Source organism: Canis lupus, chromosome 5 (genome assembly GCF_048164855.1).
Source record: "Canis lupus baileyi chromosome 5, mCanLup2.hap1, whole genome shotgun sequence".
NCBI classification, from domain to species: domain Eukaryota; kingdom Metazoa; phylum Chordata; class Mammalia; order Carnivora; family Canidae; genus Canis; species Canis lupus.
This window is the reverse complement of record NC_132842.1, coordinates 44,879,661-44,902,908: the sequence shown is the minus strand read 5'-3', so window position 1 is coordinate 44,902,908 and position 23,248 is coordinate 44,879,661. Positions and strand designations below refer to the sequence as shown.

Sequence of the window (23,248 nt, the reverse complement as noted above, 5' to 3'; positions counted from 1 at the left end):
CATAGAATTTAGTTCTGTAGACCGATTTTGGCAACTGAAGAGGTTCGTATGATTTTGTTATCACGATTAAAAGAACCAAATCTATCATCTCTCCAGAAACAATGTTCTTTTAGGGATGCCTGGGCGGCTCAGCAATTGAGCACATGCCTTCGGCTCAGGGCATGATACCATGGTCCTGGGATCAAGTCCCGCATCAGGCTCCTTGAGTGGAGCCTGCTTCTCCCTCTGCCTGTGTCTCTGCCTCTCTCTCTCTGTCTCTCATGAATAAAAAAATAAAAATCTTAAAAAAAAAATGTTCTTTTAATTTTGTTACTTTGTTTACTGTTTTTTTCTTTTTAAAATTTAAATTAATTAACATATGGTGTATTATTAGCTTCAGAGGTAGTATTCAGTGATTCATCAGTCTTATATAATATCCAGTGCTCATTGCATCTGGAGCCCTCCTTAATGTCCATTGTTTACTGGTTTTTTAAATTGTTTTTGCTTCCCTCTCCCCTGTTTTTCTTAAAATCTGTATCTTTTTGGCTAGGTGCTATATGAGTTGTATTTGTGCCTTCCACAAACAGATATCATAGAAACATTTCTTCAAAGGAGAAATGATAGCATCAAGAACTCTGTTTCCCACTGTGCAGTTAAGTTTGCTTCCAAAAGAAGTACCTGCTTATAATTTTAAAATATGGAAAAGTGATAAATTTAACCAAGCAGTTTTCGGGTATTATTGACATTGCAGACTTGAAAATTATTTCTTTTTCTTTTAGGAGACAAAGATTAAAATGAAAGTATTGTGGCTAAAAACTAGAAAAAATACAGTTGACCATGAACAACGCAGAGGTTAAAGGCACCAATACTCCTTTATCCACCCTGTGCAATTAAAAATCCACGTATAGGGATCCCTGGGTGGCGCAGCGGTTTAGCGCCTGCCTTTGGCCCAGGGCGCGATCCTGGAGACCCGGGATCGAGTCCCACGTCGGGCTCCCGGTGCGTGGAGCCTGTTTCTCCCTCTGCCTGTGTCTCTGCCTCTCTCGCTCTCTCTGTGTGACTATCATAAATAAATAAAAATTAAAAAAAATAAAATAAAATAAAAAAAAAAATAAAAATCCACGTATAATTCTGACTTCCCCAAAACTTAATGATAACCTATTGTTGACCAGAAGCCTTACTGATGACATCGTTGGTTATATGTTATATGTATTATATATTGTATTTTACAATAAAGTACGCTAGAGAAAAGAAAATACTACTAAGAAAATCAGAAAGAAGAGAAAATATATTTACAGTACTGTACTGTATTTATGGAAAAAAATCCCTGTGTAAGTGAACTAGTGCAGTTCAAATCCATGTTGTTCAAAGTTCAACTATAAACAAAACTGGTGGAATAAGATCAGTAAAGCTAAAATCACATATGCATAGGGAGCATAGCAAGATACTTCCCAAATTAAAGTTAATGAGAAATGAAATTAGGTGGATTCAAAATACAACAGATGAGTTCAGCCACTTGTACAAATGATGCAACAAAAGAGTCTTTAAATACTAACTGAAGAATGTGGAAAATATCCAAAATTTAATTAAGGAGTTTTGTTTAAACTTCAGGGAGGCATGTTAAATGTTGCATCTAAGACTATCAGCTAAGGGTCAGAAATTCAAATGCCCAAAGGAACAGGCAGATGATATGTCTATCAAGCTGAACTTTAAAACAAAAAAACAACCCCCCCCCCAGTAACCTATGGGTGGGTTAAAACATTTATAAATCATAGATCCTGTAAGAGACTATTATCAGAATATATAAAAAATTTTTCTACAACTCAACAATAACAACAAAAAACGAATAAAAATGATTTAAAAATGAGTAAAGAACTTGAACAGACATTTCTCCAAAGTTCTACAAATGGCCAACAAGCACCTGAAAAGATGCTTAACATCACTAATCAGTAGGAAAATGCAAACCAAAACCACATTGACATATCGTTTTACACCCATTAAGATGGCTACTATCTAAAAAGCAGAAAACATCTGTTGGTGAGGATGTAGAGAAATTGGAATTTTTGTGCACTGTTGGTGGGAATGTAGTGTAGCCACTATGGAAAATAATGTGGTAGTTCATAAAAAAATTTTAAATAGAATTACCATATGACTCTATTTCTGAGTATATACCCAAAAGAATTGAAAGCAGGAACTTGAAAGATATTTGTACATACATGTTCATGGCAGCATTATTCACAATAGCCAAAAGGTTGTTAAAACCAACTGTCCATCATCAGGTGAATGGATAAACAAAATGTGGTATATTACAACAACATGGGGCCCCCTGAGATAATCTAGGATAATCTATTTTTAGGTCAGTTGGTTAGCAACTGAATTCTATCTGTTATTTTTAATTCCCCCTTTCCACAGAGGATAGCATATTTACAGGTTCCAGGGATTAGGATGTGGACATCATTGGAAGGACATTATTCTGCATTCCCATGGACCAAAGTTGGCACCTTGTTTCCCTATCTCAGCAGCAAAGAAGGCACACTAGCTAGCCACAGAGAGGAACCCCATAGTGTAGACAGGTGGACTTGTCTTTCATATACAGGTGAGTCTGTCTTTCTTATATCTGGATATCTTTCTTACATAGACAGGTATGTCTGTCATTTTGATGACAGTAGATATTAAAACCATCTAATTTCCCCTGTTCCGATCCCACATTACCCAGTTACTTTCAGATTTTACCCATGTATATATTTTTTTCAAGATACAGAGTGCTCTGACCAGGCAGTATTAATGGCTTCTTCATTCAGCAGTTGTGTTTTTCATTATAAATTAATACCTTTGAGACATTGGTTTCAGCTTTCTGTTGATTTCCTGAACAATGAGAAGCTGATTCTCTGGGTTAGTATATAAAAAAAAAAGGTAGAGTTTTTTAACTTGAAGACTCAACTTTAGATTGTGGTAAACACAGCAGAGTTCTGCTATTTTCTCTCACCCTTCACACAGCTCATCTCTGTCTCACTAGGCCTTTCTTTCTTTCTTTCTTTCTTTCTTTCTTTCTTTCTTTCTTTCTTTCTTTCTTTCTTTCTTCTTTCTTTCTTTCTTTCTTTCTTTCTTTCTTTCTTTCTTTCTTCTTTCTTTTCTTCTTTCTTCTTTCTTCCTTCCTTCCTTTCTTTCTTTCTTTCTTTCTTTCTTTCTTTCTTTCTTTCCTTCTTTCTTTCTTTTTCTTTCTCTCTTATATTTATTTATTTGAGAGAGAGAGAGAGAAAGAGAGCAAGTGTGGGGAGGGGCAGAAGGAGAGGGGAGAGAGAAACTTTAGCAGATTCCTTGCTGAGTTCAGAGCCCGACACTGGGCTTGATCTCAAGACTCTAAGATCCTGACCTGAGCCAAAACCTAGTATTGAACGCTTAACTGAAGGCACCACCCAGGGGTCCCTCACTGGGCATTTCTTATAACCATAGCAAGGATCATCAGTCATCATACATGGACATTTTTTAAAAGGATTTTATTTACTTATTTGAGAGAGAAGAGCATGAGCAGAGGGGAGGGACAGAGGGAGAAGGAGAAGCAGACTCCCTGCTGAGCCTGAGCAGGGAGCCCGAAGCTGGACTCAATCCCAGGACCCTGGGATCATGACCTGAGCCAAAGGCAGTCACTTAACCAACTGAGCCACCCAGGTGCCCATAAGTGGAAATTAAAATTAGTTATGACATTTATATAGAGATGACATCTTAGGCAAAGGAGACCATGCTCCTCATGATATCAAAGCAAGATTGAAGGCTTTTTGGCAGCCACAGCTCCCAAAAGGCCCAATTGTTACCTGCCTTCCCATGGTATCATGCACTGTGACTCCAAAGGAAACCCAAGGACCAAAGAATAAATTAGACCACAATGCCATCATCAAGTTCTCCTTGTAAAGAAGATAGAAAACAGCACATTAGTTTTTACTATAGTTGCCAAAGCCAACAATCCTCAGTTGAAGCACTCTTTGAAAAAGCTGTATGACATTGATGTGGCTGAGGTCAGCACCCTGATGAGGCCTGAAGCAGCCCAGGAGGCATACACTACACTGGCCTCTGACTATGGGGATTTGATGCTGCCAACAAAATCAGGGTCATCTAAGCAGTTTTAAATATTTTTATCATCCAAAACGAGTTGGGAGAGTGCACATCATAAGCAGAAACTGTTATCTCCAAGAGAAAAATATCCAAATTCTTTAATATATGCAGCCAATGTTATTTTGAGATATTAATTTCAAATTTCTAATCTTTTCTGCTCATTCTTCCCTCATTCAAGCAGGTAGCTGGCTTTTTGCCTCTGCAACAGTGCAAAAAACATAAGCTTGTCAGATTTCCTATCTTTATCTCCCCCAAGAGTTCTATCAATCCCATAGAAGAACTCTGGTATTTTGGAGCAGCAGAGAACCTCATGGTGCTCCTAGATAGTAGTCAAAAAATGGGATCCCTGGGTGGCTCAGCAGTTGAGCGTCTGCCTTTGGCTCAGGGCATGATTCCACGGTCCCGGGATTGAGTCCCACATCGGGATCCCCTGCAGGGAGCCTGCTTCTCCCTCTGCCTGTGTCTCTGCCTGTGTGTGTGTGTGTGTGTGTGTGTGTGTGTGTCTCATGAATAAATAAATAAAACCTTAAAAAAATTTTTTTTAATGCAGCAAGCCTTCCAAGAGGAATAACTGCATGGAGCATGTAGGGCAGGGATTCCAAATTCAAGTACGTTCAGAGCCAGGTAGGTTTCTTAGTTCTGGCCTAGAGTTGTCAGATGAGAATGTAGACCTAGAGTTACCATATCTCTCAACTTAAAAAACTAATAAATCTGGATGTTGTAGGATAAATCTCCTGATTGGTATGTGTTGTAATTAATTCACATGTCTGAGTGCCTGTATGTGGACCAAAATAAAAACATCTGCAAAGGCCCGTGTCTTGAGTATGACATATTGCACAGAGCCACTGGACTGAAATGAGTTACATGGATGGAAACAAGAGATAACTCCACCATGACCTCTGTGCAGAGATGGCCACGACTAGAAAATCCTATCCGACCCCTGCTTCTTTGTATTAGAGCCTCCTTTTCGGCATATCCTGAGGTGAAACTTGGGGAGTGACTGAGGTTCATTTCTTATCAGCCCAGCAGGCTGGGACTTGAAGAAATAATTAAACTCATTCATAAGAAGTAGTAGTTGGTTGCAGTATATCTTTTAGGTGTGAGTCTCTGGACTGAAATTCATGCCTGTTACACAGTCATAGGGAGCTAGAATTTCTGTAATCAGGCCTATGTTCTGTCTTATAACCTCTCCACTTCAGTCCACCACATTCTAACTGAACTCAAATCCTCCATGTTCTTTGATGACAGAGCCAGAAGTGCCAAACTATAATCCATCCCTTTCTGTGCCCTTGTATTCCCCTTATGCTTTGCTTACTTGGCTCCTTCGCCTGGAATTCTAGTCAGAATTTTAGTCAGAATCCATCTTTCCCCTTCTGTTCTCAGAAGCACATTGCTTTGCCTGTGCTGTGGCGCCTCATAGAGTGCTCTTGTACTACATTTAATTGTGAATATGTTTCCCTCTGCTTCATGGAGCCTCTTAGGATCTTTGCTTCTGCCATGGTCTCAGCCTAGAGCTGAAAAAGAGACAACTGACTGCATTTGAGTGGGGAGATGTGCTGTTACTTAGGAGATATAGTGATGTGACTTTTCTTAGAGTCTGAAAACCAGACAGTGAGTTACAACATTTAACTAGTTTCTGTGCTGGACAATGTCACACACCACCTAGAACCCCTTTCAGGAAGGAAGACCTGATCCCCTCAACTGCCAGGAGGAGTCAACCCTCAGGTGTCAGCTCTCTAGTGATTGCCTGGGTTCCAAGAAAATGCCTTACCTGAGATCATTGTTTTTTCAGGGCTGGCCTGCAGCCAATGACTGACAAATGAGGGTGGGACTATAAAAGCCCCGGTCCTTCTCTTCCACTCAGGACAATTCTGAAGGGTCCTCAGTCTGCAGGACAGCCTCATAGGGCTACCTGAGTCCTTTGTTAGGCCCGCCTCTCAGCTTGACATTAATCCTGCTTTCCACCCTCCTCTCCTCAGGTGTTGTTTTTAAGAGCATTCCTAATGAAGTTACAGGCTAACTTCTGTCAGAATCTATTTCTAAGAAACACAATCTGGAAAAGGGTTTCCTATTAAATAACTACTATCTTCTTATAAATTTCTGGCTGTTCACACAGACAACACAAAGTATCAAATTTATATTAACTGTGTTTATTTTATAAGGTAAATTCAATGAGAGTTACCTGGCTGGCATGCAACTCTTAATCTCAGGGTTGTGAGTTTGAACCCCTCGATGGGTGTAGAGATTATTTTTTTTTAATCTTTTTTTTTTAAGATTTTTTGAATTTATTTATTCATGAGAGAGAGAGAGAGAGAGAGAGAGGGAGAGAGAGAGGCAAAGACACAGGCAGAGGGAGAAGCAGGCTCCATGCAGGGAGCCTGACATGAGACTTGATCCCTGGTCTCCAGGATCAGGCCCTGGGCTGAAGGTGGTGCTAAACCGCTGAGCCACCCGGGCTGCCCTAGAGATTACTTTAAAAAGAAATCTTAGCTGAGTGAAGTAAGTCAGTCGTAGAAGGACAAACATTATATGGTCTCATTCATTTGGGGAATATAAATAATAGTGAAAGGGAATATAAGGGAAGGGAGAAGAAGTGTGTGGGAAATATCAGAAAGTGAGACAGAACGTAAAGACTGCTAACTCTGGGAAATGAACTAGGGGTGGTAGAAGGGGAGGAGGGTGGGGGGTGGGAGTGAATGGGTGACAGGCACTGGGGGTTATTCTGTATGTTGGTAAATTGAACACCAATAAAAAATAAATAAAAAAAAAAGAAATCTTAAAAAAATGTATATTGGGTACCTGGGTGGCTCAGTGGTTGAGCGTCTGCCTTCAGCTCAGGGCACGATCCCAGGGTCCTGGGATCAAGTCTCAAATCAGGCTCCCCAAGGGAAGCCTGCTTCTCCCTCTGCCTATGTTTCTGCCTCTCTCATGAATAAATAAATAAAATCTTTTAAAAAATGTATAAATTCAGTGCAAGAATTAAAAGGGGAAATGTGTAGGATGGGCAAATACTAATTATTAAATTTTAAAGGAACATACATGTCTTGAATTTAAAATTGAGTTTATTACTATTTTGGTTACATTAAGTTACTGGTACAGCAATTGTTTCAGTAAAATTAACATTGTGCCCAGCAAAGATTTGCAGACTACTCTAGCTTTTGTGCTGCTTGCTTTCTATCTCTCTCTTCAGTCTTCTTTAATCAATAGCTCTTTGCCACGAAGTTTTGGGTTTTGGTTTTTCACTAGGAGCATCCAGGCCACATGAGTTCTGTGGGGAAAAAATAAAAAATAAAACACAGAACTGAACTCCCTTTCAGCAGCTTCATCTCTAAAGGTGCTTGACAAAGATAAGTAAGTGAGACTCGTCTATGTCAAGCAGGAGGGCAACAAAGATTCTGGCAAGGAGCTTTCACTTTGCTTTGCTCGTAACTGTCACTTGGAACAGCAGAGACAATGTGAAGGTGCCCCTTAGGCTAACAGTGAGCAGGAAAATGCTGAAGGCCACAGAACTACAAGAGGTGGAAAGAACAGAAAAGGGCAGGGTGGTCAATTGGAAAATTATAAGCTCTTCATCAGTAACATATAAAGGTATAGGTTCTGGATCAGGCTGCCTGGATTCAAAATTCTGGCCTTCTCTCTAGCTGTGCGACCTTGAACAAGGTCACCAAACTCTTCTGAACTTCAGTTTCCCTGAAACTTAAAATAGCAATAAGGATAATTCCTATCCCATACATCTGTCATGACGAGTAAATGGTTGTTACGTGTAAAGCACCTAGAACAAAGCCTGGCACAATGAAATTGCTAATGAAAGTTAGGCAGAGAGCCCTTCTAGACTATGAGTTGGAGGAGAAGCATCCCAACCCCACAGGGAAATGAAGCACATTGGAAGTAGGGTCCCGAAGAACAGAAGACAGCCTATTGATTAGCATATTAATTAAGTCAACGGATGTTGATTATCACCCAAGAAATGGAGCGTTCCGTGGGGACACGAAGATTGTTCAGGCAGAGAATCTATGACCCAAAAGCCTACTGGCAGATAGAAGTCATAGGTCACCTGGTTCCTGGTGAGGAGAGACCCATTTTTGGGGATTCACAGTGGAGAAAATGTCAGGATGACACTTCATCAGCCGGTGTTCATTCTACACAGAAACCCTTCTTGCGTGAGGCTACTGGTACAGGGCAAAGAACGCGGATTTTAGACCCGAGTCTCTGGTCTGCTTTGGGCAAATTGAAGGATTGCTGAGCCTCATATAACCTCATCTGTAAAATGAGTATATTTACCTATATTAAGGTTGTAATCATTGAGATGACGTAGGTTAAGACACCTAGCACAGATGGTGAGAGGAAATTCACTGAACAAGTATTTATTGAACACCTACTCTTTCGGACTACCAAAGCAAAACATAACAAAAGAAAAAAAAAAAAAAACCTGGTTCCCAGAGTACCTGAGAAGAATAAAACATTCAGAGAGAGAGAGAAAGAACTATGTCCAGAAGGCTTTCTCTTAATATTTTTGAGGGCTTACTGTTGCCAAGCAGTAAGCAAACTGAATGCTCTACACAGGTTCACTCATTTGATTCTCATATGATTAGTGGTTATAAATTGGCCACTGTTATCTCCTAATACTCCCATTTTCTAGGAGTGTGACTGCAGCAGATGTAAGACAGGTGGGCAGTGTTCAGATCACGTTGAACCTCATTACATAGGTCATGCACAAAGATTGAAGCCCATGCTGGGCACTTTGTGTTTGCCCCTCTAAATCCACTCTCCACCCTGCTTTGCCCCACTCAAGGCTCAGTATAAAGGGCTGTATGCCTGTCTTACCCTGGGCTTCAGCCCCTGGTCATCTCTGCAGAGGACAGAGGGACAAGTGTGGATCAGGGTATTGGCTCCACTGGCTCCCTCTCTGGGAGCTGTTTTTTAGCTGGTCATGTTCCTCTAAAGCAGGCCAACTCCACATGACTTTCCATCTTGGTTCCCATTTATGTTCCCTCTCTTCAAATCTTTATACTTGAGGGAGCTAGCATCCAGTCTGCCACCACAGTAGATCACTGCATTATCCTTGTAGGTTTCCCCATATCCACAACTTTGTAAATAAACCCACTTTTTAAATCTATCCCCATAGACACTTCTCCAGTCCAGGCTTCCCCTTTATTGGATGATAGGAGTAGCATTTTAACTCGTTTTACTGGATCTGCTCTTCTGAAGAGGTGAAGGGGAAGACAGGAGAGGATGGAGGGAAGGACATAAGAAGGAAATCGTTTTATTCTCCAATCAATTATTTTTGTTGTTGGTGATAATGTTGAACCTTGCTTTTGTCTCCTTTGGGGGTATCTTAGGTAGATTTTATAGCCTAATGGTGACTTTCAGTTATTAAAATTTAGTCAGCTTTAATCCCACGTTTTATAAATCTATTTTTTAAAGAATTTATCATAAAAGAATCTTTTTATTATGACAAACTTTTAAAAAGAATTTATTGGGGGATCCCTGGGTGGCTCAGCGGTTTGGTGCCCGCCTTCGGCCCAGGGCGTGATACTGGAGTCCCGGGATCGAGTCACAAGTTGGGTTCCCTGCGTGGAGCCTGCTTCTCCCTCTGCCTGTGTCTCTGTTTCTCTCTGTTTCTTTCATGAATAAATAATAAAATAAAATCTTAAAAAAATAAATAAAAAGAATTTATTTGACAGAGAAAGAGAGAGAGTGCACAAGCAGGGGGAGTGGGAGAGGGAGAAGCAGAAGCCCCAATGAATAGGGAGCCGGATGTGGGGCTCCATCCCAGGACCCTGGTATCATGATCTGAGTCAAAGGCAGATGCTTAACCAAATGAGCCACCCAGGTGCCCCATATTATGACAATTTTCAAATGTGTAAGAGTAAAAAGAATATAATAAATAATTCTCATTACCCTAGATTAAATGATTGCTAACATTTTGCCAGATATTCTAATTTCCTCTTTTCTTTTCTCTGGATTGTTTTAAAGCAAATTGCAGATATAATATAAATTCATTTGTAAATTCTCTGGTATATATCACTAATATATAAGGTCAATTTTTTTTTACATAAGGTCAATTTAAAAAAAAATCTAATGAGATTACCACATCTAATAAAATAATTACTTTTTTAAAAAAAAGATTTTATTTATTTATTTATTTATTTATTTGAGAGAGAGAGCGTTGAGCACAGAGCCCTCCATAGGCCTCAATCCCATAACCCTGAGATCATGACCTGAACTGAAATCAAGAGTCAGACCCTTAACTGACTAAACCACCCTGGCACCCAGTCACCTAAGCATCTGACTCTTGATTTTGGCTCGGGTCATGATCTCAGGGTTGTGAGATTGAGCCCCCACGTGGGGCTCCATGTTGAACGTGGAGCCTACTTGAGATTCTCTTTCTCTTTCTCCCTCTCCTCCTGCTCCCTCTGTCTCTAAAATAAAATAATATAAAATAAAATAAAAGTAACAATAAAACAAAATTAAAAAATAAAAATTATAATAGAAGTCTGTGTAAAGTCTAATGTGAAAAAACCAACCTCTGCTTGGAGGTATCAGAAAATATCTCACTAAATTTATTTATTTAAGATTTATTTGTTTGTTTGTGTTTATTTATTTATTTCTTTATTTATTTTAGAGAAAGATAGCATGAGAGTAGGGGGAGAAGAAAAGGGAGAGGGAGAGAATCAGACTCCCTACTAAGTGAGCAGCTTGATGTGGAGCTCATCTCACGACCCTGAGATCGTGACCTGAGCTGAAATCAAGAGTTGGTTGTTCAACTGACTGAGCCATCCTGGCACCCCTCACTAAAGATTTTAAAGAACAGACATTTGTTATAAACTTGAAGCAAGGTGAGGTTTCTTGCATGCCTAGTGGTCAAGGGTCATCTGAGTAGATGCAACACATGAGAAATAATATGGAGGGCATTATGGTTAAGGTGTTGGACAGGTGATTTAGATAGAGCTGAAAATTAAGCCTTGTTTGCAGGAATAGTGGGTATAGATGTTGGATGTGGGACAGAAGTAGATGGCCAGGTTGTTCAGGGTCTGAGTATGGCAGCAAAACTTTTAGGTTAAGAATTGGGTTTTGTTGCATCTGTATCTTTGGGGTAAATCCCCAGCAGTGCAATTGCTGCCTTGTTAATTTTCCCCATTCTCACTGGTGTGAGGTGGTATCTCATTGTGGTTTTGATCTGTATTTCCCTGATGGCAAGTGATGCAGAGCATTTTCTCATGTGCTTGTTGGCCATGTCTATGTCTTCCTCTGTGAGATTTCTGTTCATGTCTTTTGCCCATTTCATGATTGAATGGTTTGTTTCTTTGCTGTTGAGTTTAATAAGTTCTTTATAGATCTTGGAAACTAACCCTTTATCTGATAGGTCATTTGCAAATATCTTCTCCCATTCTGTAGGTTGTCTTTGAGTTTTGTTGACTGTATCCTTTGCTGTGCAAAAGCTTCTTATCTTGATGAAGTCCCAATAGTTCATTCTTGCTTTTGTTTCTTTTGCCTTCGTGGATGTATCTTGCAAGAAGTTAATGTGGCCAAGTTCAAAAAGGGTGTTGCCTGTGTTCTCCTCTAGGATTTTGATGGAATCTTGTCTCACGTTTAGATCTTTCATCCATTTTGAGTTTATCTTTGTGTATGGTGAAAGAGAGTGGTCTAGTTTCATTCTTCTGCATGTGGATGTCCAATTTTCCCAGCACCATTTATTGAAGAGACTGTCTTTCTTCCAGTGGATAGTCTTTCCTCCTTTGTTGAATATTAGTTGACCATAAAGTTGAGGGTCCACTTCTGGATTCTCTATTTTGTTCCATTGATCTATGTGTCTGTTTTTGTGCCAGGACCACACTGTCTTGATGACCACAGCTTTGTAGTACAACCTGAAATCTGGCATTGTGATGCCCCCAGCTATGGTTTTCTTTTTTAAAATTCCCCTGGCTATTCAGGGTCTTTTCTGATTCTGCACAAATCTTAAAATAATTTGTTCTAACTCTCTGAAGAAAGTCCATGGTATTTTGATAGGGATTGCATTACAGATGCAATGAAACGCCGGGACACCTGCACCCCGATGTTTCTAGTAGCAGCAATGTCCACAATAGCCAAACTGTGGAAGGAGCCTTGGTGTCCATCGAAAGATGAATGGATAAAGAAGATGTGGTCTATGTATACAATGGAATATTACTCGGCCATTAGAAATGACAAATACCCACCATTTGCTTCAACGTGGATGGAACTGGAGGGTATTATGCTGAGTGAACTAAGTCAATCGGAGAAGGACAAACATTATATGGTCTCATTCATTTGGGGACTATAAAAAATAGTGAAAGGGAATAAAGGGGAAAGGATAAAAAATGAGTGGGAAACATCAGAAAGGAAGACAGAACATGAAAGACTCCTAACTCTGGGAAACGAACTAAGGGTGGTGGAAGGGGAGGAGGGCGGGGGGTGGGGGATACTGGGTGACGGGCACTGAGGTGGGCACTTGACGGGATGAGCACTGGGTGTTATTCTATATATTGACAAATTGAACACCAATAAAAAGTAAATTTATAAAAAAATAAATAAATAAAATAAAAGTAAAAAAAAAAGAATTTGGGTTTTGGAGAAATACCATCCTGGTTTTGAAACTCAGACGCAGTGTAAGGGCAACACATTGTCATTCCCAACCCAGACAATGGGAACAGACTCTGTGCAGGTAGCTATTAGAAGAGCACCTCTGGTGCTCTTCTCAGGGGCCAACCTCATTGCCTGTTACTTCATCTCTAGTCACAAGTTCAATGACTCAGAGGTGAAGTTATCAGCAAGGTCAGGTCTAATCTGGTTTCTTTAAGACATATAGCCAGTTGACCCTATACTATAGATTTACCCGTTTTTAATTCAGAGATGTGAAGAATTCAGAAAGTGGGAGGCTGAATTGCAATAGACAACATTTGTTGCTTCTGTCTTTATTAGACTCCTTCCAAACTTTACTTTGGTAAGCACTTACTTGGCAAATCCCATTATTTATTCATAGAACCTTGGCTGATGGGACCCCTTAATCTCTTTATACCAGAAAGGGCCTTCTAGAAAGCCTTTGGCTTTATGACCTATGTTGACCTCACACTAGACCTGATATCTTCATCGCATTTGCTGTAAATGTGACCTCTGAACTCACTGTCTGACATGGGCCAGCCTGTGACTAGTTAATGTTTTGTTTCAATAGTGTTGCCAAGTGCTTACGCATACCTAAGATATCTTGTTTTTTATTTTATCCCCTTCTTATTTTTTAAAAATGGTTTGCTGAAAATATGAGAGTTGCCAAGATCATGGCATGTCATCTCTACAGCATGTAAATCTTAAGAACAAAGACATTCAGTTATATAACTACTGAGTGGTGATCTAACTCAAGAAATTTAATATTGATAAAATACTATTATCTAATATATACTCCATATTCAGTTTTCACCTACTGTCTCAACACCATCCTTTGTAGCAACACCTCCCCCCTCGGCCCAATCTAGGATTCTATCATGTCCCGTTACTCTGAACCATTTCCTCAGTCTTTCATTGACCAGAAGGTATATATCAGTAATTTTTGTTAATAAGGAAATGTGAATACAGAGTCCAAATAATATGTCATGAGACATATTATTCTATGTGTTAGAATTCACCCTCTATATGTTAGAGGGTGAACAGTTAAACATTTCATTTTATAACGGGAGGCCTTTACAATAGTCTATGTAAGAGCTGATGAAGAAGTTAAACCACCAAAGAGACATCACTTTCCAAAGAGGCACACAGAGGACTTAATTAATTTTGTGTGGGAGGTAGGTGAGGAGGAAAGGTCTGTGATGACTCCAAGGTTTCTAACACGGTACCAGCACAGCAGGGTGCTGAGCATTGCTGGAGACAACACCATGAGGAACCGTGTTGAAGGGGAAGATGGTCAGTGACTCCTGGATATGCCGAGTATGTCACCTTAGGAGTGACCAGGGAGGGATCCCTAGGTGGCGCAGCGGTTTGGCGCCTGCCTTTGGCCTAGGGCGCGATCCTGGAGACCCGGGATCGAATCCCACATCGGGCTCCCAGTGCATGGAGCCTGCTTCTCCCTCTGCCTGTGTCTCTGCCTCTCTCTCTCTCTCTCTCTGTGACTATCATAAATAAATAAAAATTAAAAAAAAAAAAAGGAGTGACCAGGGAGAGTTATTCAGTGGTAACGTGTAATCTGTCCCATTGTAATTAGGTCCTACCTGGTTAGAGTACTGAAAGTCTGCATCCTGGAAATCCTTTCGTTCCTAAGTAAAATGGAACAGTTGATTGCCCCATAATCAGTAGGCCATTAATGATGTGAGCCTGGGGCTCAGAGAGTGGGTGAAGTTCATGACAGAAGGGTACACACCCGTATAAGTTTCAGAGTTTGTTAAGCTCCAGATCTATAAAAAATGGTAGGAACTATGCTTCTTCTCTATTATTTTTCAAAAATAATGAATGTACTTGGACCTCAGTTGATCTGCAGATTTATTGTATCAATGCACTAGACACGGTTTTATCATCTAATTGTTAGTTGATCCTCACTTGGTCAAAAATGTTTTAATTCAGTAAGTCAGGTGTAAGTAATTAGTTTGGTTCGAGGTCTTCATTACATATTTGATAGAGCCTTAGAGGTCATCTGTATTGCCTTCTCATCCAAGGCTGTTCCTGTCTTTGCTTCTATACTTAGCCTTCTTGAAGATAGCACATGTTGAACTTGACACATTTATATAAAATTGTAAAGCTTTATGCTTCCACAGCAGTTTCTCATATTTATCTTCATTTTCAAGATTTTATTTATTTATTTGAGAGGAAGAGAGAGAGCACAAGCAAGAGGAGGGGCTGGGCTGGGGGAGAGGGAGAAGCAGACTCTCCTGGGATTATGAAGTGAGCTGAGGGCAGAAGCTTACCTGACTGAGCCACCCAGCCACCCCTCTCATACTTATTTGATTCCCACAGCTGCCAAGTGAATAGATCAAGTATTACTATCACTCTTATTTAAAAAATGAGGCACCTGAGACACAAAAGTGACTTGCCCAATGACATAAAATGAAATAGTGGAGTTGACAGTGGAAGGAGAATTTCTAACCCCAAGCTGATAGTCTTTGTACTACATCAGGTGGCCAGCCCCCACTCTGCAGTCACATAATGTCCTCAAAGTTATAAAGCACACCTGAACTGTGAACAGATGGCTTTGCCAGCCACATTGCTCTCACTCTTTACCATAACTTTATGGAAATCCAGCTTATATTTAAAAACCTAAAACTCACAGGATAGAACTTGACCTCATGAGATGCAGGAGATAATGAGAAGCACCTGAGAGGATGATTTTCTTTTGTTTCCCTCATCACTCCCCACCTATGTATCTCAGTAGGCTCCGTATACAGTTGTGGCAGATTGTATTTTCCCAAAATGGCCACAACAATATCTCTCCTCCTACCCACTCCTCTTACAATATGCCTTTGACACTTTTCCCTTGGAGAGGTGGTATTTAGGCTTCTACTCCTTGAATCTGGGTGACTGCGTGATACTATGTGATATCTGAGGCTAGGCTTTAAAAGGTGACACACTTCTGCCTGGTTCTCTTGGGGTGTTTATTCTTGGAACTCAGCCGTCACATGGTGAGGATTCCCCAGCAGCCACATGGAGAATTCATGTAAAGGTAATTCAGTTGATAATTCCAGCTAAGTTCCCAGTTACTAGTCAGCATTGCCAATCAGACATAAAATAAGTGAGCCTTTAGATATTCCACTCCTGAGTCAAGAGCGACTATTCTGACATCACCACCCCAGTCCCAGGCAAACCAAGATGGTCACCCTACCCTAGGTGATGAATCATATCCCCTCCCACCTCAAAACAACTTCTGAGGATTTAGGATCCTCCACTATTACATGGCCCAAAGCCCCAGGCAAAATACCTCCTTCAAAGTGAAACAATTCAAGCACAACCCAAATTCAGAGGTATGATTTCAGAGGACTGAAATTTCCTCCTCAGCCTAGTAGTCTGGCATTTAACTTCTATAGCAGGAAATTTACTCCATAGTCCAATTGAAGGGCTTGGGAATGCTAATAGCTAAACTGTTGTCAGTCTTTTTATCCACTGTGATGAGGAACTGGAACATATGACCTCTAATGGTACATCTTACATCTAATCCCTAGAATTTACATGTTAATGTAAATGAGTTGATCATTTTGTCTCCTGGAGATGGTTTCTTTTTTTAAATTTTTAAAAAAAAATTTTTTTTTATTTATTCATGATAGTTACAGAGAGAGAGAGAGGCAGAGACACAGGCAGAGGGAGAAGCAGGCTCCATGCACCGGGAGCCCAATGTGGGATTCGATCCCGGGTCTCCAGGATCGCGCCCTGGGCCAAAGGCAGGCGCCAAACCGCTGCGCCACCCAGGGATCCCCTGGAGATGGTTTCTATATAGGATCTGGGAGGGAGAATGGGAGAATTATTAAGATAATTTCCTAAGTTACTCTCTAGAGACTTTACTGTTTTGCCTTTTACATCTAGAACCAAAATCTATCTGGAATTAATTTCTGTGTACTGTGTGAGGTAGAGGCCAAGTTTTGTTTTTTCCTACAAGGATACCCCAAATTGGAAAAACTGTCTTTCCTCCACTTCTCTGTATCATTACCTTTAATGTAAAGCAAGTGAAGATGCATATGGGTCTTTTTTGGATTCTGCAATTTTCTATTCTTACACTGATACCTTATAGTCTTTGTTATTATAATAATCCTTGATATCAGTAAAACGAGTCTTTCTACTTTATATTCTTCAATTGTTTTTATTATTCTTAGCTGTTTGCATTTTCATGCAAATATTACCATCACCTTTTCAACTTACAAAATTTCTGTTGAGATTTTTAATGAGATTATAATTAATTGGAAGTTAATTTTGAAAGAATTGACATTCTTTCAACATTGAGTCTCCCAATCTAAGAACATGTTGTATCTATATACTTCAGGTTTTCAAGATTTATCCCACTAATATCTTGTTTTCTGTATTTACTACCATGTATTTGATATTTTTGAAAGTATTGAAGATTGTGTCTTTTTAAAAACTTATGTTCCATTTTTTGCTGGGATATAGAAATAGAATTGAGTAGGGTGACTGAGTGGCTCAGTTGGTTGAGCATGGGACTCTTGATTCCAGCTCAGGTCATGATCTCAGGTTCATGGGATTGAGCCCCACCCTGGGCTCTGAGCTCAGCATGGAGTCTGCTAGGAATTCTCTCCCTCCCCTGTATCCTTCCCACCTCCACCCCTCCCCCAGCTCAAACTCTAAATAAATAAATAAATAAATAAATAAATAAATAAATATCTTAAAAGAAATAGAATTGGGTTTCTTTTCTTTTTTTTTTTAAGATTTATTTATTTATTCATAAGAGACACAGACTGAGAAAGAGAGGCAGAGACATAGGCAGAGGGAGAAGAAGGCTCCTTGCAGGGATCCTGGATCCAGAGATCACAACCTGAGCTGAAGACAGGCACCCAACTGCTGAGCCACCCAGGCATCCCTATTTTTTTTTTTAAGATTTTATTTATTTATTCATGAGAGACACACAGAGAGAGGCAGAGACATAGGCAGAGGGAGAAACAGATTCCTCACAGGGAGACCAATGCGGAACTCAATCCCCTGGGATCACACCCTGAGAAGAAGGCAGATGCTCAACCACTGAGCCACTAGGCATCCCAGAATTGAGTTTCATATATTGTCTTTGCACCCATCAATTTCAATGAACTCATTAAATATAGTTTTCTGTAGGCTATTTTGGATATTTATATTTAAAATCATATTAGTTGAAGTTAGTGACACTTTTATTGTTTCATTTCCAATCCTTATACCTTTTATTTATTTTTCTTGCTTTATTGCACTGGCTGGTACAATATTGAATGAAAACCAGACTTCCCTTTCTCATTCTTATCTTAGAGGGAAATATGTCAACATTTTACTATGAAGTATATTGTTGCTGTAGATTTTTTTTGTAGATACTATTTGTCATATTATGTAAGTTCTCTATTAGCTCTAGTTTTCTAAGAGTTTTTTCATGGATATGTAATGTATGGATTTGAAATCAGAGGCTCTAGCCACTATCTGTTATTGTAAATTATTTAAAAAATTGTAGTATTGGGGCACCTGGTGGCTCACTCAGTTAAGAGTCCAACTGACTCTTGGTTTTGGCTCTGGTCGTGATCTCAGCATCCTGGGATTAAGCCCCACATTGGGCTCTGCGCTCAGCATGGAGTCTGCTTGTCCCTCACCCTTTGCATTCTATCTATCTCTCTCATAAATAAGTAGAAACATAAAAAAATAGTATTTATTTTTTTATTGGAACTTTATGACAACTGCAATATGTAGAGGATAAAAGTTGAACTTCTTTGCTTCAAGCTTAGGTGGGAGTTTTGGAGCTCCAATCATACAGTTTTTTGTTTTGTTTTATTTTTTTTTTCCCACTTAACAGCAGCCTCAACTGTAGTACTGCACCAAATCAACTTGCTTACTTCAAACCATTTCTTTATTTGCCAAAGCTTTTATGTATGCAATTCAATAAAAATGATAGATTGCTAACATCTATTGAACATTTACCCTATGCCAGATATATTTGTTTTATTCTTATTTTTTAAAAGATTTTATTTATTTATTCATGAGAGACATAGAGAGAGAGGCAGAGACATAGGCAGAGGGAGAAGCAGGCTCCCTGTGGGGAGCCTGATGTGGGACTCGATCCCAGGACCCTGGGATCATGACCTGAACCAAAGGCAGACACTCAACCACTGAGCCACCCTAGTGCCCCAGATATGTTTGTTTTAATTGGATCATCTTGTTTAATCATCACAGCCATCCCAGGGAGAAGAGGAGACTTGTAGCTTAGAAAGCTTAAATAACTTAGCTCAAGATCACAGAGCTAGGAGGTGATGAATTTTATTCCATTATCTGTTATTCTTAATTGGTAAACTAATCTGTTTTCCAGTGCAGACACCTTTTATCTTTAACCAGGGTAGCTAGCCATGTTTGGAAATACCTCATGCTTAAAGTTCTAGGAGCATCTGTTACATATTTGCTTTTGCCTACATAGCAGCACAGCTGGCTAAATAGGTGATGAAAGACACATAATGGGAGGTGACAATAAGAAGTGCTGTTTGCTGTTTGAAAATTTGTATCCAGAGTAACACATTCCTTCTCAAAATATATTATCCAGGCTAAACATATTAATTATTCAGATGTCATCTCAGATGTGGTACTTGTCAAAAACAGAGCTATTTTCCCCAAACACCTCACACTTAATGTGCCTAGTATCAGAAGCTGTTCATGTTCATTCGAGAGTACTGTAGTGCTTCATTTTGGGCCTTTTCTATTAAATATGCAGTGTTTTGGTGAGTTATTCATTGTGTTACATTATCTGAGGACTGAGATACTGATTTATTTTGTGTTCCAATATGTTGCAGTGTAAATGACATTGAACCTGGCCTTTCATTTCATTTATTTTTTAAAGTAATCTCTATACCCAACATGGGGCTCAGATTTACAACCCTGAGATTAAGAGTCTCATGCCCTACTGACAGCCAGCCAGGTACCCCATTAATATTTTTTCTTGTGGAATTTATGAAGGATTACTTCCGTTCTCTCTGTGAATGTCTCTCTCTCTCTCTCCCTTTCCCTCTCTAGAGCATCAGTTATTGTGTTTTCTTATCAGAGAATTATTCTTTGATTCAACATACTGTAGTTTGGAGCTATATGAAGCTGTATAGCTAAATGCCACACATCAATGGCATTTTTCTATTTATTTACATTCATGACCAACATTTGTCACAAGATAAGGCAGACAGTTCTTCCTTCTGCGATACAAGCATGTTGATGGAAGCCCCACAAAGGAAATTCCGTATGAATCCATCTAGCGTACAACCTCTCTTAACTTGTCTGTTATCCTGTCCCATTTCCTCCCCTCTTGGGGCAGACCTGGGCATTTCTAGTCCTACTGACCCTCTTTGGGTACTCCCTTTCTTTTACTCTGATAAAGATTCTCTTAGTTAACTCCACTCTTTCCATTCCCAGTGAAGATCAAAGCCAAGAGAAACCAAGTCCAGAAAAAAATGAATCATGTATCCCTTGGTAGGAATAGGCAGGATAGAAGCATATATAGAAACATTGCTTTGGGCACAAATATTTCTAATCCAAGCCTATATCAGCCTTTAAGATTAGATTCCTTACAGACCATTGGCTATTCAGATCTTTATCCTAGCTTTAGAAGTGACTGTATCTTTACTACTTAGGTTCCTAAATTGTTCTGAATCTAATTCTTTTAATGTCTTCTAGGAAAGGAAATTATTGCTTTCATCAACAACTCATGTCAAAGTTTAATGGTTCTTAATGGTTTTCTACTTCAGTCAGAATTACTTTCACGAAATACTTGGATCTGCATTCCAATATATGCATATGTGGGTGAGAGTCAATCTTTTTCATAGGTTGTCTGCCTTGGCTACGCCTGGGGATTTTTAAAAAAATATTGCACAAATGCCTAGATGATACCAAGTAAGAATTCTAGGAAAAACAAGGCAGATGATATTTATGAAAAGACCGAGGGAAGCACTGTTTGAGGAGAAGTCAAACATGAAGCTAGAGGAATGAGAGCTGGGTTATATATGAAGATAATGAACTACTCAACAAGAGGCAAAAAGTTGGAAAACACTAGGGCCAGAGAGAGGGAAAGAAAAATTTCTCCTCTATTCTCTTTGGATCTCTGACTGGGCCTGAGAATTAAACTGACTTAAAGCAGAATAATTGGAGAAAAGCATACAAATCCCATTAGAATTTCACATGTACATGGAAATCTTTTTTTTTTAAGATTTTATTTATTTATTTATTTATTTATTTATTCATTCATTCATTCATTCATTCATTCATTCATGAAAGACACACAGAGAGAGGCAGAGACATAGGCAGATGGAGAAACAGGCTCCTCACAGGGAGCCTGACATGGGACTTGATCCCCAGACCAGGATCATACCATGAGCCGAAGGCAGACACTCAACCGCTGAGCCACCCAGGTGTCCCTGTACATGGAAATCTTCACTAGAAATTGAAGACCCAGGAAGGTGACCAGATAAAAAAGTTTATATAACTTTTAGTTGAAGAAACAATATATTTGAGAAGAAGTGATAAAACAAAGGATTTAAGCTAGGGGCAGTAAATTATGGAGAAGTGGGGAGATATGGGAGGCCAGGCCTGGTGGAAGATAAGGGTTATTTTAGTAATTTTACTTGTATAGATCCATTTCAGCATCAATTCCCAATTTCTGGAGATAAGGATGTTCTTTTCTTCCTGTACAGGGAGGGTGCTTTTCTTATGGGAGATTTTATGGACTGTGTTTAGGTGGGAAAAGGGAGGTCAGGGAGTCCTTCCTGCATCTGCAGTTCCTTCAGCTCAAAAGAGTCAATATGCCAAAGTGGAATATTTGGGAGTGGTGTGTCCTGAATTCAAAGGTGTTTGTGTAGAAGTCAGAGGATTTTCTGAATATCTATTGCCAAGTACCAAATCACCCCAAAACTTAGTGGCTTTATAAATAATAATCATTTGTTACTTTTCACTGTTTCTGTGGGTCAGAAATCTGAAACGAGTTGACTGAAATGTTCTGACTTGGGTCTGTCATGAGGTCATAGTCAAATGATGGCTGGGACTGGCATCTGGAATATTTCACTCACATGCCTGACACTGGGTTGGGAAGACTCTGAGTCTAGAATAGCTGAAGTTCTTTGGACATTTCTCTCTATCTCAGTGTGGGTCTCTGCTCTGTCTCTCTAGGTAGCTCAGGGCACCAGAATTCTTATATGGTGGTTCAGGGCTCTAAAGGATGCATCCTGAGAGAGAGAACCAGGGGTAAGCTGGATCACTTCACTTGCCTCAGAAGTTATATAGCATCACTGCCAACAAACATATTCTGTTATACACATTCTATTTGTTAGGTCATAAGGCCAGACCATATTTAAGTAAACAGGAATTAGATTCCATCTTTGATGAAAGGATTATCAAAGAATTGACAGACATGTTTTAAAACAATCCAAGAGGCCTGGGATGGAAATATAAATTTGGAAGTTATCAGCATATAAATCATTGAGAAAACGTGAATAACTGAAGGTAGAGTGATGAGATGGAAGGAAGAGAAAGAGAGAGAGCAAGAGCAGAATGAGGAGGAAGGGAAACCAGAACTGAGCCTTTAAAAATGTCCAACATGTAAAGATGATTTGTCAGAAGAGAATAAGAAGTCCCGATTAGAGAGACTGGGAAACTGGCAGGAGAGTGCAATATCCTACTAGCAGTGGAAGAGACTGGCTTCAAAGAGGATCTATAATGGTTGCAACTGAGAAGTCAAATAAGATGAAGATTGACATACATCCGATTTAGTAATATGAAACGCAGTGGGAACTAATTACACATTAAAATGCTGATGAGGAGGATCCAGTAGAGAATGAGAAATTGAAGATGAGGAGAGAGGATTCTGTGTGGAAGGTCAAAGATAAACAAATTGTCCACTTAGTACCTCAATTGTTTTGTCTAGATTTCTGAGCTAGTGCCGGAACACCTGAAGTCAGGCAGAGGTGTTGATATGGAGTGCCAGCTTCAAGAAAAGTGGAGAACAGAAGTCCTTCATGATCCTATGTCCTTTAAATTTTCTGTACGTGGGATCTACTGATTAACCAGATTTATACTGGATTTGTTTTCCAAGACAATTTTATGAATGGTGGGGTGTGTTCTTTTATTGGGTAACACAGAAAGTCCGGTTGTTGTTCTTTGTGGTGTTAGCAGCCATTGATGTTTGCTGACTAGATCTGCTAATTTATTAAGGATTGCAAAATGGTGATAATGAATTAAAAAATCATTCTTTCTTTCTATCTATAATTCTATAAAGAAAACTTTCCATCAAAAAGTTGGTTATTCTGAGTACAGTGTGTATAGTAAACGCAGGAGTAACGATTAGTTCTATCAGTTGCTATCTATCATAATGCTATCAGTTTACGAACTTAATGCATTAGTTCATTAGCATCCTCCAAAAGTGATCACTATAGAACAGTGGTATGTATGCTATGCTTCACAGAATCTTTCAGGGGCTGCAAGACAAGGCAGGGTAGGAGTTGGCCAAATTCTGTGTCCCCAAAACCCA

General features: G+C 39.5%; 1 long non-coding RNA gene across 1 annotated transcript in view; it reads right to left on the bottom strand.

Moving 5' to 3' along the window:
• Positions 1 to 7,133: 7,133 nt before the first annotated feature.
• Positions 7,134 to 23,248, bottom strand: part of LOC140632964 (uncharacterized) — a 72,068-nt gene continuing 55,953 nt past the window's right edge. The window contains exon 3 of the long non-coding RNA XR_012030604.1: positions 7,134 to 7,357. This is a non-coding gene — a long non-coding RNA (uncharacterized lncRNA). The remainder of the gene's footprint in view (positions 7,358 to 23,248) is intronic.